The 12353-nt window shown below is 40.2% G+C and overlaps 1 protein-coding gene across 1 annotated transcript in view; it reads right to left on the bottom strand.

Moving 5' to 3' along the window:
* slc36a4 (solute carrier family 36 member 4) overlaps positions 1-12353 on the bottom strand; it is a 290588-nt gene that overhangs the window by 46791 nt on the left and 231444 nt on the right. The gene's annotated exons all lie outside the window — the stretch shown is intronic.

Genomic DNA, 12353 nt, shown 5'->3' with positions numbered 1-12353 from the left:
AAAGATAGACACAAAATGCTGGAGTAATTCAGCAGGACAGGCAGCATCTCTGGAGAAAATGAATGGATGACGTTTCGGGTCGAGCTCCGAGTCTCGACCCGAAACATCCCCCATTCAGTCTTTACTCAATACCCTGACTGACGAAGGCCAATGTACCAAAAGCACGCAATCAACCTATGATGCCACTTTCATGGATCTGTGCACCTGGACTGCGAGATGCATTTGCTCTACAATACTTACCAGGGCCCTACCGTGCACTATGAAGGGAGTTCCCTGGTTTGACTTCCCAAAATACATCACCTCAAACTTATCATTATTCTTCAACCCACTTGTCCAGCTGAACAAGATCCCACTGCAATTTTTGATAACCCTCTTCACTGTCTATGATACTACCTATTTTACTGTCATAAGTGTATGGTAATACTGGATGGCCATTACAGGCAGTGGTAACATTGGAGGATGTTGATGCTGGTATTGATAACAGGTAACTTGAGATGTGGACGAGAGTCAGTAGTAACACTGGATGGCAAGGAGAAACAGTGGTAACATTGGATTGTGAAGAGAGTCTATGGTAACAATGGACTGCATTGAAAGTCAGTGGTAGCAATGGGGAGTGATGAGAGTCACTGGTCACCTTGGCTGATGATGAGAGGGAGAGGTAACATTGGCTGGTGATGACAGATAGAGATAACACTGGCTGGTGGTGAGGGTCAGTGGGAAAACTGGGTGGTGATGAGAGTCAATGATAACGTTGGCTGATGGTGAGAGTCAGTGGCCACACTAGTGAAAGTCAGTGAGAACACTGGATGGCAATGAGAGTCAGTGACAACACTGGATGGTGATAAGAGGCTGTGATAACACTGATGCTGATGAGGGGTTGTGGTAATACTGGGTGATGATTGCCAAGCAATTCATTCTGAAACCGGCTAGCAATTTTTTTTTTTTTTTACTTGTCTCTGACTTTATTCATTGAACTCTTATGGGGTATTTTATTGAAGACGTTCTAAGCATCTAGGTAAATTATAGTTACCTATAATGCTGTATCAGTGCTATTTCCTCTTTAAACATCTAATAAGGTTAATCAAGCAAGACTTTCCCTTTTGAAATTCATAGAGTCTATTTATTATTATACTTTCCATTTGTAAATGTTCTTCTATTCACTCCTTCAGTTGGGAATATATTATTTTCCTAGCATGATGTTAAGCTAACTGATCTATAATTTCCAAGACATGAGAATTCTATCCTGTTATAAAACTAAAACTTTACATTACTTTCCACCATCCTCCATAGCTCCTTTTTTAAAAATTAAATAAATGCCTGTTCTAACTTTTCCATACAGCTTTAAAATGTGTGAATGCAATCCATCTAATTCAGTGGACTTTATCCTACCTAATGTTAATTCATTTGTTGACTCTCACTACTTTTCCCCTTTTAAATGCACTTACCACATTACTTATTTTATTATCTAATGTCATGAAAACAGAATCACATGCGAGTCGTGCCAATGTGTGAACTGCAAACTCTTTCGAGGATGGTGCAGGTGGTATCTTCCAGGCCAAGTAAGTGGGTAGTTTGTGAGGTGGTGTACTCTTTTTGGTGCCTATGCCAGTTTCTATGTGCCTCTGATGCATGGCCATGAGTTTTCCAATACAATCCTGAATGTTGCTTCTTCACTTTTAACAGTCATGGGCCAGAAATTCACAACGGTCAAGGGAGTTACAATTTCTTCAATTGATGTCCTTGAATCTCTTCCCATGGCAGAGTTCAGAGCAGAGACTCAACTTCCCTAGGCTCATGTTAGACAGGCAGGCACGTGACCTGCCCAGATGATTAAGTACAACTCGGCTTCAATGCTGGCGATGCAGGGAGAGAAATGAGGGAGGGCATTGATACTGCTTCACTTATTCTTGTAGTGAATTATGTTTTTGGATTGAAGTTACGTGATCCAGGCCCTTGGATGTATCCTGAATGAAGTCCAGAACTCTGAAGTACAGAGGAGGACAGGGCTCACTTGTATCTGCTGGATCCTGAGTTTTGTTACTGCTGGGGTCATAACCATCTAAACTGAAAGCTGTACTGGCATGTTGAAGGTGGTGGTGAATTTTATCATCGCTGTCTATTTAACTAAGAGCTAGTTCCTTAGATATGGGGAGTGGTCCATATTTTTCAGTGCCTGGCCATGGACATTTACTTTTAGAGACTTATTTGGTGCTGAAATGAAAAGGTAAAGGGCATTTGTCTTGCAGATGTTATATGCAAGCCTATACCCTCTCATTATGCTTCAGTGAAGGTACGAGTGATGTGTAAACACAGGTCATGACGCATATTGCAATTCAGCTACTAAGGTTTAATTCTTGATTCCAAACTTTAGTCTTCACATATTAAACAGCTTCTCATTAGTTCAGAAAATTAGCTCCACTGCACCAGGAGTTTAGTCGAGGTGAAATTGAACTGCACCAAGAAGGATGAACATATTTTGGGGCAATGGAATAACCTTGTTTGATTGGACTTCACAGAGATTGCTTCTGTGGGAGACCCTCTGGTGAAGCAAGGATAAGATGGAGACAAAATTCTCTGGGAAGTTAAACTTAAGGAATCATGTGGATTCCATAAGGAGTCTTTCCCAACTAATGGAGTCACAGGCTATTACGAGATCCAAAGGGCCATACATTGTGGCTGATACTGCTCCCTGCAATTTTCTTAGAAGTGTCCACAGTGAAAATCACATCCACTGTGTCTCTGGATTGATGAATATGCACTGTGATTCAGGGAGATCCCCTTGGTCACAGCAAGGAGATGGTTGTAAGGCATTTACCAAAGACCTTCTCTGTGGCACTGCAGGAAACCCTCTATGCAGTTTCCACGGACAGATGTCTCCATTCCTGCAGATGTTCATGTTTACGGCATCTCCCTCAGGGCATCTTCCTCTTCCCAGACTTGGGGGATGGCATTGTAGATTTGTGACTGAAGTCCTTCACATCCAGGTTTTAGGATTCACTTGCGGTAACATCAACTGCCGAGGCCTTTTCTTTCAACCGAACAATAGACTGCAAGGAAAGCTTGTGCCTCACAATGCACGAAGAATAGTTTACAGTGTGTGATCTGCCTATTGCATAAAGAGTGTGAGCAGACTGATCACTGAACTTGGAGGAGTAAATTCCAGAAACTCAACGAGTAAGCTGAGCTCAAAGTTGCCATAGTAGGGGGTAGAGATAGTTGGAAAAGACCAGAAGCTGTAGGGAACTCCTGCTTCAAGAAAATTTAAATACCAAAAGTATTTCAGACCAATCTGTGACGTTCCTTTAAGTTTTAGTGGTTTGGCCGTTCATCACCTATTACAAAGAAATTGTATTCTGTCAGGCATTGGAGCTGACTTGCAGATCCAAGCACCTTTTATCTGATTAAATTGGAAGAAGTGGCCAAGATTGTTCGGTTATTTTAAGCAGCTCTTGGCTTATAAATAAGTGGCTGACAGGTGGAAGTTTACTGCTGTCTGAGTAAAATAGCATTTATTGCAAAAAGGAGATGAATGGCACTGTGGAGATTCATGTTACGTAGACACACATTAATACTTTCATTTGTCAACATGTTCACAAGAATATTGTAGTATCCTGGAGGGAGACTTTGTGTGTAAAACAACTAACAGGCTCATGCTAACAAATGGGGTTACTGACATAAATACAGCTAAGAATTATAAATAGCAGTCAATAATTACATGTGGAATCCTTTGCCACTGAAAGAGGTAGCATTAATGTACGTATTTAAGAGAAAGCTGAATGGTTATAAAGGAAATTGAAACGGATGGCCTGCCAATGGAGATAATGTAACTACAGTGCAGGGCATACACCAAACAACTTGTTCCTGTCCCTGAATTCTATGCAATTCTACGCTTGATGCTCACTGTTTCCATTATAGGCTAGTCCAGGTATGCTGGTGAGTTAAAGGATATTGGATTTGTTGCAGTCAGTCAATCATCAGCAAGGCGATGCTACAGTATTCTTTTGCAGTATTACAGTACGTAACCTGTTGTTGAAAACATATTTGATGAGACACATAGTTTAGGGCTTGTGAAGAAATGCTAAGTGCAGTAGGAAAGTAATGAGAATGCTTGAAAGCTATAAGAGAAATTAGAACAGTTAGAATAAAGGTTAATTAAGGTCAACCATCACAGATTGGTGCAATCTGACACAGCTGCGAAACTCTTTAACAAAATAAAGGTCGACAAGCTTGAATTTAGGTAATTGTTTAGGTATTTCACAAGTAGCATATGTGAGGCAAGGAATTGCTGGTATTGATGGGAGGTTGGCTCAAGGAGAATGTATTTTGCGCAGGAAATATTTTAAATTACTATATTTTAAGTATTTTGCACGGGAATCTGTATCTACTCTATCTTTAAGTATACTAGCGATGTTACAAAACGTACCTTGCATGCGACTCTGGCGCCTTTGGGGGGGGGGGGGGGGCAGGATTAAAATCCAGGTTTGTACTGCTTGTCGGAGGCAAATTTCCTCGGGCTGCTAGCTGATGAAGAAAAATCGATCAGACTTCCGTTCCCGGTTTATTTTTTTAAAAAATTGCTGGACAATTTAATAATTGGATTAAAATAGAAAGCGACTTCCAACGCCCTCAACGCCTACAACGTGACGGATCGCAAGAATGGGACAAAGCAAAGGGTAAGTCGTCTATTTTACATATAATCTTGCTTCTTGGGATGGCTTTAAATCTAATTTTACGTTGCGAAAATGTTATTTGGACCCCATACGAACCGGCAGTGTCTTTCCTGCCAATATGGGGTTCAAATTCACCGCAACCGCAATGTTCCAATCGATCGCATTCTAGAAACACCCACTCGCAAGATGATTAAAACGCTCTTTTTTTTGGACAATCATGAGCATCTAAATCATCTATATTTTGTGTTATTGTCTATCCATAGTCAATATTTCTATACTAAATATACACAACAGTTTTAGCCACATGTATTGTGCAAAAAATAATAAGTTTGATCATATTAAGTGGATGTTTCTAGATTAATTTATGGGAATTAAATATTAAATTCCTTCCATCTGGCATATAAATTCATGACAGTGAGATTTAAAAATCATGTTATATTGTGAATTCTTGTGTGAATGGGATTAGTTTGTTATTTGGATACTTAAGCTATTTAAAAAAAAAATCATTTTCTTAAGAAATAGAATCTACAGGACATTCGTAATGGGAAAGTAGTGGGCAGAAAGGCATGTCATGTGTGGTTTGAAGAGCAAAATGTGCAGTATACAATGCCAAAATTGAAAAGTTGAGGAAAAACAAGGTGTACAGAGTTGCTTATTGGTTACAATTTGAGGAGTATGATGAAGCATATGAAGTACTGATTATGATATGCCATGTACCAGCTAGCAACTGATCTTCTCCATAAAGACTTGGTCTATTGCTAGAAATTGTAATTTATTTACCTATCTGTTACGGACTTACAGCATATAATACAATAATATTAAGGTTCTGATCTTGAGAATATCACATTTTTGAATTCAAGGCAGTCTGGGTTACACATTTTTGAATTCAAGGCTACTATCTCCGTCGCAAAGGTCAATTTTGTAATTAGCTACAATTAGGTAATTAAGTAATTATATGCTTTAATTTCAGGTCATCCAAGTAAGATGTTTTATGTTTGTTTCAGAATGTTTCAATCTTTTATAACTGATATTTCATTCAGTTCTCTTAATTTTTAAGAAAGTTATGGGCTTTTGACTGTTCTCGATCACAGCTTTTGTGTTAAGTCAATGGAAAAGCAATTTGGAGATGCTAATTTCTGAGTATGCAAATGGCCATAACATTTTTAATACTGAACTGAAGATATGAAAGTGAATTAGGTGTCAAATTAAACTTATTTTTATGCTTTATCTGAAGGGATAAATCGCAGACTTGATTTTTTAAATCTCAAAATTTTGGAACATTGTTAAGTATACGAGCAAGATAATATGCTTCATCCATAGTCATTTAAAATATTGTAACAAAATCATGAAAATGGGTCCAGCAAGATAGGGCCTGAGCTCTGGGTTAAAGAGAGGTGTGCGACTGGGTTTGATACATAATCATCATTGTTCAGAGGAGTCTGGAAGGGAGTTGTGGACCATGCCTAGAAACTGCAAAAGTGGGATTTTGGAAACAGAGCTAAGCTACTGGAATGTAGTGAACAGCTGTGTCTCACCATGAACAAGAACATCACTCCTCTCCACTCATCCCTCCCCACTCTCCACCCTTCCCTTTCCCCCATCCCTGCCCCTCACCTCCAACTCACAGCATTCTGACTTAGAAAATATATCTGTTCTTTCATCATTGCTGGGTTTAAATCCTAGAATGTCACTGTTGGAGTACGTTCACCAGAAGGACTGAAGTGGTTCAATAAAGCATTCCCTCACCACTTTCTTAAGGCCAGTTCCTGTCTGTCGTGAATGCATCCTGCAAATGCATTTAAAAAAAGTTTAAATGGTGTGGCCTGGAGGTAATGAGATGTTGTGATAAAGCTAGAGTGTTCTTGGTAGTGGGAGGATGCGAGCATGATACAGAGTGGTGGGGTGTGGAACCTGTTCTTGCTTTAGATCTTCAGATGTTTAGGGTTGGGACCACGGAAGACTTTGTTATTATCCGAGAACTTCACAAATGGAAATACTGAAGGTCTGAATGATGCGCCTTTGGTGAAGTCGGGGATGTACTGCTAGTGGAGGGTAGAAATGGTTACTTTGGTCTAGATTCTGGACATATTGACATTTCTATCTGGGATGATTTCAACCCTCATGATCCTTAGATAAGGTTTATTGCAATTTAGTGAATGATTAACTTTGTATTAGGCCCAAAATACAAATTTTAATTACATAATCACATGTCTTACATTTCCATAAACATATTTCCTTATAAATCTAATTGCTTCCTGCTCAAACTTATTTCCTTCACCTGACTTTATGAAAATATTAGAGACAAAATGCTGGAGTAATTCAGCAGGTCAGGCAGCACTCTAGAGAAAAGGAATAGATGACGTTTCATCTGAAGAAGCGTCTCGACCCGAAACGTTACCTATTCCCTTTCTCCAGAGATGCTGCCTGACCCGCTGAATTACTCCAGCATTTTGAGTCTAACTTCAGTGTAAACCAGCATCTGCAGTTCCTTCCTACACATTTATGAAAATGTTGTTTCTATCTGCCTCATCTCTGCAGTAACAGTCTTAAATCTGAAAAAGAGGAGTCACTTTAAAGTGCATTCAACAATCTTGTTCATCTAACCCTGGTTTCCATTTTGATAATTTACTGAGGGAATACTGCAATTTTAGAGATATTCGCCAATGGGCAACCTCATTAAAAATTACACTTGAGGCACAGAGCAGTACTTTAAGTTAAACTTCAAGAGGTCGGGATCGTGCAGACTGAGACAGTTTGAAAATGGTAGGTGCCTTTGTGCATAATTGTTCTTACATGTATGTACTCTGGATATTTTAATGGTTCGGCATATATTATTATTAATGCATTTGTAGTTTATACTTGTAGGTTAGCTAAGAAATTAAGTTGTGGTGTGGATAAGCATTTTTGGTGAATGTACTCAGAATCAGCTCTCTAAATCTTTGAGCATTTTTTATTTTATGCTTGGGGAAGTTGAGTTACTGTAATAACCAGAATAGAAAATACACATTCTCACATTCTCAAATTCACCAGTCCAGAGAAAATGCCATGTCTCTGTTGCAACATCCAAATGTATTCAGTAATTTGTTTTCTCTACGCTAAGCAGACATTTATTCAACAAATGCTTATGTGAGAAGTTATCTGACATCAATCTTGAAATCTTCCAATACCATTTCATGTAATTTGCAAAGTTTTCAAACTGAGAGATCAGCTATGAGGGAAAATATTAAAGTTAAGAAGAGGACCCGATTTCTAACATTGTGTACCTTAATTCAATGTTTATAATTAGAATTGAGAGCATAAATTAGGTTGGTTGAGGCGGGGTGGGAAATGTTAGAAAGCACAGATCTCCCGGTGCAATACAAGAAGTAGGTTTGGGACTATCTTGTGAGATGATTATATTATTGATTTTTTAATCTGAAGTCTGGAATGAGTCCACAGAAAGAAAAAATATGATCTCTTCATGCTGATTTAAAAGTTTGACGTTATGGAAAGAAGATGATGAAGCAATTGTTCTGACAAGGCCTTTGGGTGGACATTAATTGGCGACCTTGGCAACAAAACCCCAAAACAATACAAAATTGCTGGATTAACTTTTTCTAAAATCGCAATAATCCAGCTAGCATTTAAAAACTTTCTCTCCAAGCAGGAAAGTCCAATGTTTCATCACCTTTACGTATCTCTGACATTGGGGCTGAGCATTGTGTCAGTTCTGCCTTTCAGCAGAAGCACTTCCATTGTACCCCAGTGACCACAAATGTACACGGATTCAAGAGATGGTCCCAACCATAGGACTCCACCATTAGAATCTGAATAGCATCTACAAAGTCTTGCATCTCCTCCTGCTCAGAAAACTTGAATTTTAATGTCAACATTTTTCTTGAATCCTGATAAAACATGGTACATTCTTTATCAGTAGGAAAATTATTCAAGTCAGCTGGTTTTATTTAATGGAATAATTTTTGAAGTCCATGTTTCCTGGCATGAACTAACAAAATAAGATGAAACAAAAATCTTAGCAGGAAGGAACAAGGGACGTGGCATTGGGGGACGGCCATGAAGGAGGGGGAAGAGTAACGGGGACCCAGCGTGGGGGGACTGCCGTGAGGGGCGGGGGGAAGACCAATGGACAATGGAGGACACGGCATTTGGGGACCGCTGTGTGGAGGGGGAAGAACAAAGAGGGAACTGGCGCGTGGGGGGGGGGGGGGGAATTTGTAACTTTGTAAGCACCCTTTATGAGTGACTCTTTGCATACCTTGGGTGTGCAAGCAAAGAATTATACTATGACTTGTCACATGTGACAATCTATCTATCTTCCATACATAACTAAAACTCTGATCTTGTGCTCTTCCGGTTTACGTGGTTTTTCTATTTGCGCAGAAACGGTACGCGATAGCGCTACGATTTTTTGTCAGCTCACTCATCGTTCTCTTGTGCTGCGAGTGCATCAAGTTTCGTTATGATCGGTAGCGTATTGTAAAAGTTAACGAGGTTTAAAAATCGTAAAAACCGTGCGAGCGCAGTTCGATCTCCGGATTGGTCTCTTCTCCTGTCACTCCGCGGGACAGTCCGCCCCTTCCTACGCCATTACATCTTTACTGGAGCTGAGGATGGCCAGCGGAGGTTACCAGCTGGACATAATTTTCGGAGAGACCGGAAGTGGCACGGCGCGGAGTCGGAGATATCGCCAAATGGAAAGCGGAGAGTCTGATGCTGGCGGAGGAGAGCGTCCAGCACCCGCTGTGAGTCCCAAACGCATCGCCATCGCAACGCCTCACAGCTCCAGCCCCTTCCCCTCTGGTCACCCTCGCTGGCTCCTGCCACCATCCCCCGTGATAGCCCCCTCTCCCCCATGGCTCTTCCCCCGTCTTTTCTCTGTCTATTCGCTGCATATCCATATTGAATTACTACTAATCTTCAAATTAATAAACTGAAGAACTAAGATGAATTTTATATTGTAATCACATCTACTGGAAGACATAGAAAGTGTATCTACTCAAACAAATCTTTGCTTAACAGTATTAGCAATATAAATGTCATAAAAATTCAAACTTTGTTACAATATAAACACTGGGTCTGAGACTGCTTCTGGCTGGAAGTGTAATGTGCCACATAAAAGCAGCCAGCAGGAAAATAACTAAATTACATATGATTTTGTTGATTAAAGCAAACACTTTCAAACTGGCATGCTAATTAAAATCGAGCAAGAAAGAAGGCAAACAGAAGTTAAATATTTACCTGAAATAAACTGAAAGGTTTGGTCGTGCCCAATATTTATTTCTCAAACAACGTCACTAAAATGCAAATAATCTTAAAATTTGGTTCAATGCCTTACCCGGGAACTGCTCTGCACAATTAAATTGCCATGATTCCTGTATCACAATTGCTCTCCTTCATTAAGTGTGAAGTTCCTCTGGACAACCGAAAGTAAATGCAATGCTTGTGGATGTGAATGTGAGTTATATTCGAGCAAGGAAAATAATTAATTGCTGAATGAAATAAACAAAGATTAATCCAGCATGTTTCAAGACTGGCTGAGAGCCTGCCATAGTTGTTCACTTGTATATAATTCAGCTGACCGACAAACTCTACGAACTTCATTCTGACCATCTTTATCATAAACTGACAATTGGAGTGAGATTCATAAAATATCAAGCTATCCCACTAATTTTCCCATAAATAAATATAGCACTTTCTTCACAGTGCTGCTTTTGTAGACCTTAAATAGGCTCTCGTTTTCCATTCCCTGTGATATGCACCAGTGTGAACAATTCCCCAGAAAACTCCAGGCTATATTCTCTTCAACAGACAGACATATAAAGCTGGAGTAACTCAGCGGGTCAGGCTGCATCTCCGGAGGAAAGGAATAGGTGACATTTTGATTTGAGTCCCTTCTTCAGACTGACCCGCTGAGTTACTCCAGCATTTTGTGTTTCTCCTCAGCAGTACTGTTTGTTCAGGGAGGTTGAGGTTTGTCACACAATTGCGAAATGCTTGATGTTGTTGACAATTATATTCAGATACATTGCAAGAATGCTTAGCACAGGATGCAAAAATTCCTGCCGTGTGTTATGGAGCAGATTTCAAAAATGGGATGATTAGGTTCATCTCTTGCTGGCTTCCAAACCAGCTGAAAGTTTTCTTTGTTCCTCCTCGCAAAGCTTTTCGCCCTTATAACATGTTTCCTCCAAAGAAATGCCCTCCGCCATTCTATCTTGGCGAAAGAGTATTCTTCAATCCATCTTTCCTCTCTAAAAAAAGAGAGAGAGAGAGAGACCTTTGCATCTCCGTCCCACCTCCAGCCTAGTTGTTGTACTGGTTTCACTGTTGTCCTGTTTGTTGTCTGTAATACGGTTTCACGGAGCCCGCAACTAACAATTGCCTGTTTCCTTGATCATCGTTACTTTTTTGGCATTTGATTCATTCATTTGTTCTATATCTCTCCATATCACCATCTACAGTATATCTCTCGTTTCACTTTCCCCTGACTCCCAGTCTGAAGAAGGGTCTTGACCCGAGACGTTACCTATTCCTTTTCTCCAGAGATGCTGCCTGGCCTGCTGAGTTACTCCAGCTTTTTGTGTCTGTCCACCTGTCACTTGCCAGGCATTATTCTGCCTCTATCTCTCTTTCAGCTTTCTCCCACCACAATCGGTCTGCAGAAGGGTCCCGACACATCACGTATCCATGTTCTCCTGAGGTGATGTCTGACCCGCTGAGTTATTCCACCTCATGTTATTTTTCTGCAACCACCATCTGCAGTTCCTTGTGTCTCCATTGCCCTGGATTATGCCGTCCTTGATAAGATGTTGGCCAAAACTCACCTCTAACCACATCTCTCTAGTAAACGCATCCAGCCCCAACTCATCCTAAATGATCATCAATACCTTATCAATTAGCTTTCCTACCTTCATCTTTTGAGAGGTATTCCATTTGTCTATCCATCTCTCCCCCACCTTCACTGTAACCTAAATTAAAATTATTTTTTCTGTTACCTCTTGGAGGTAAAAGGTCAGCTCAATTTGTCTCTCTCTGCAGCTGCCGCCTGATCTGGTGCGGGTCAGACAGCACCTCAGGAGAATATGGATAGGTGATGTTTCAGGACCCTGTCCAATATTATCCGTGTGTATTTCTAGCATCTGCAGTTATTTTTGCTTCACTCTGATCTCTCCAGACACTGGACATTGTCAATAATATTGTCTATCTTCAAACCTTATCATTGGTCATCTAGCTACACCTGGCTATGCTTGTATGGCTTCAAATCGATACATGACTACTGCATCTCCAAATTCAGCTCTCTTCTCTACATATGTAGGAAGGAACTGCAGATGTTGGTCTCTACATGCTCCTGTATCACAAGAAACAAGCATTGTGTTGGTTTCTGAACATTTACACATGGTATTCTGTGATACTTTTCCAACACATCACAGCTCCTCGATACTTTTCTACTGGATCAGCACTCATTTATCTGCCTCTGAAGTACCTTGAAGTTTTTTAATATGTGGTATATAAATGCAAATTGAAATGTTGGGGGCACAGTTGAGACTTCTCTTTGATCTTGGCCGTGCCAAACCCGATTTATGATTTACAATGCTGACACTTTGAGATGAAAATAAAAAGCATTCCATCGCGAAGTGAAGGTATTTCTTAACAACAGAACTTTAAAAATCCACAGTGGTATTC

The sequence above is a fragment of the Amblyraja radiata genome, chromosome 6 (assembly GCF_010909765.2).
Source record: "Amblyraja radiata isolate CabotCenter1 chromosome 6, sAmbRad1.1.pri, whole genome shotgun sequence".
NCBI lineage: Eukaryota > Metazoa > Chordata > Chondrichthyes > Rajiformes > Rajidae > Amblyraja > Amblyraja radiata.
Note: the sequence above shows the minus strand (reverse complement) of the source record. Positions and strands in the feature narration are given on the sequence as shown.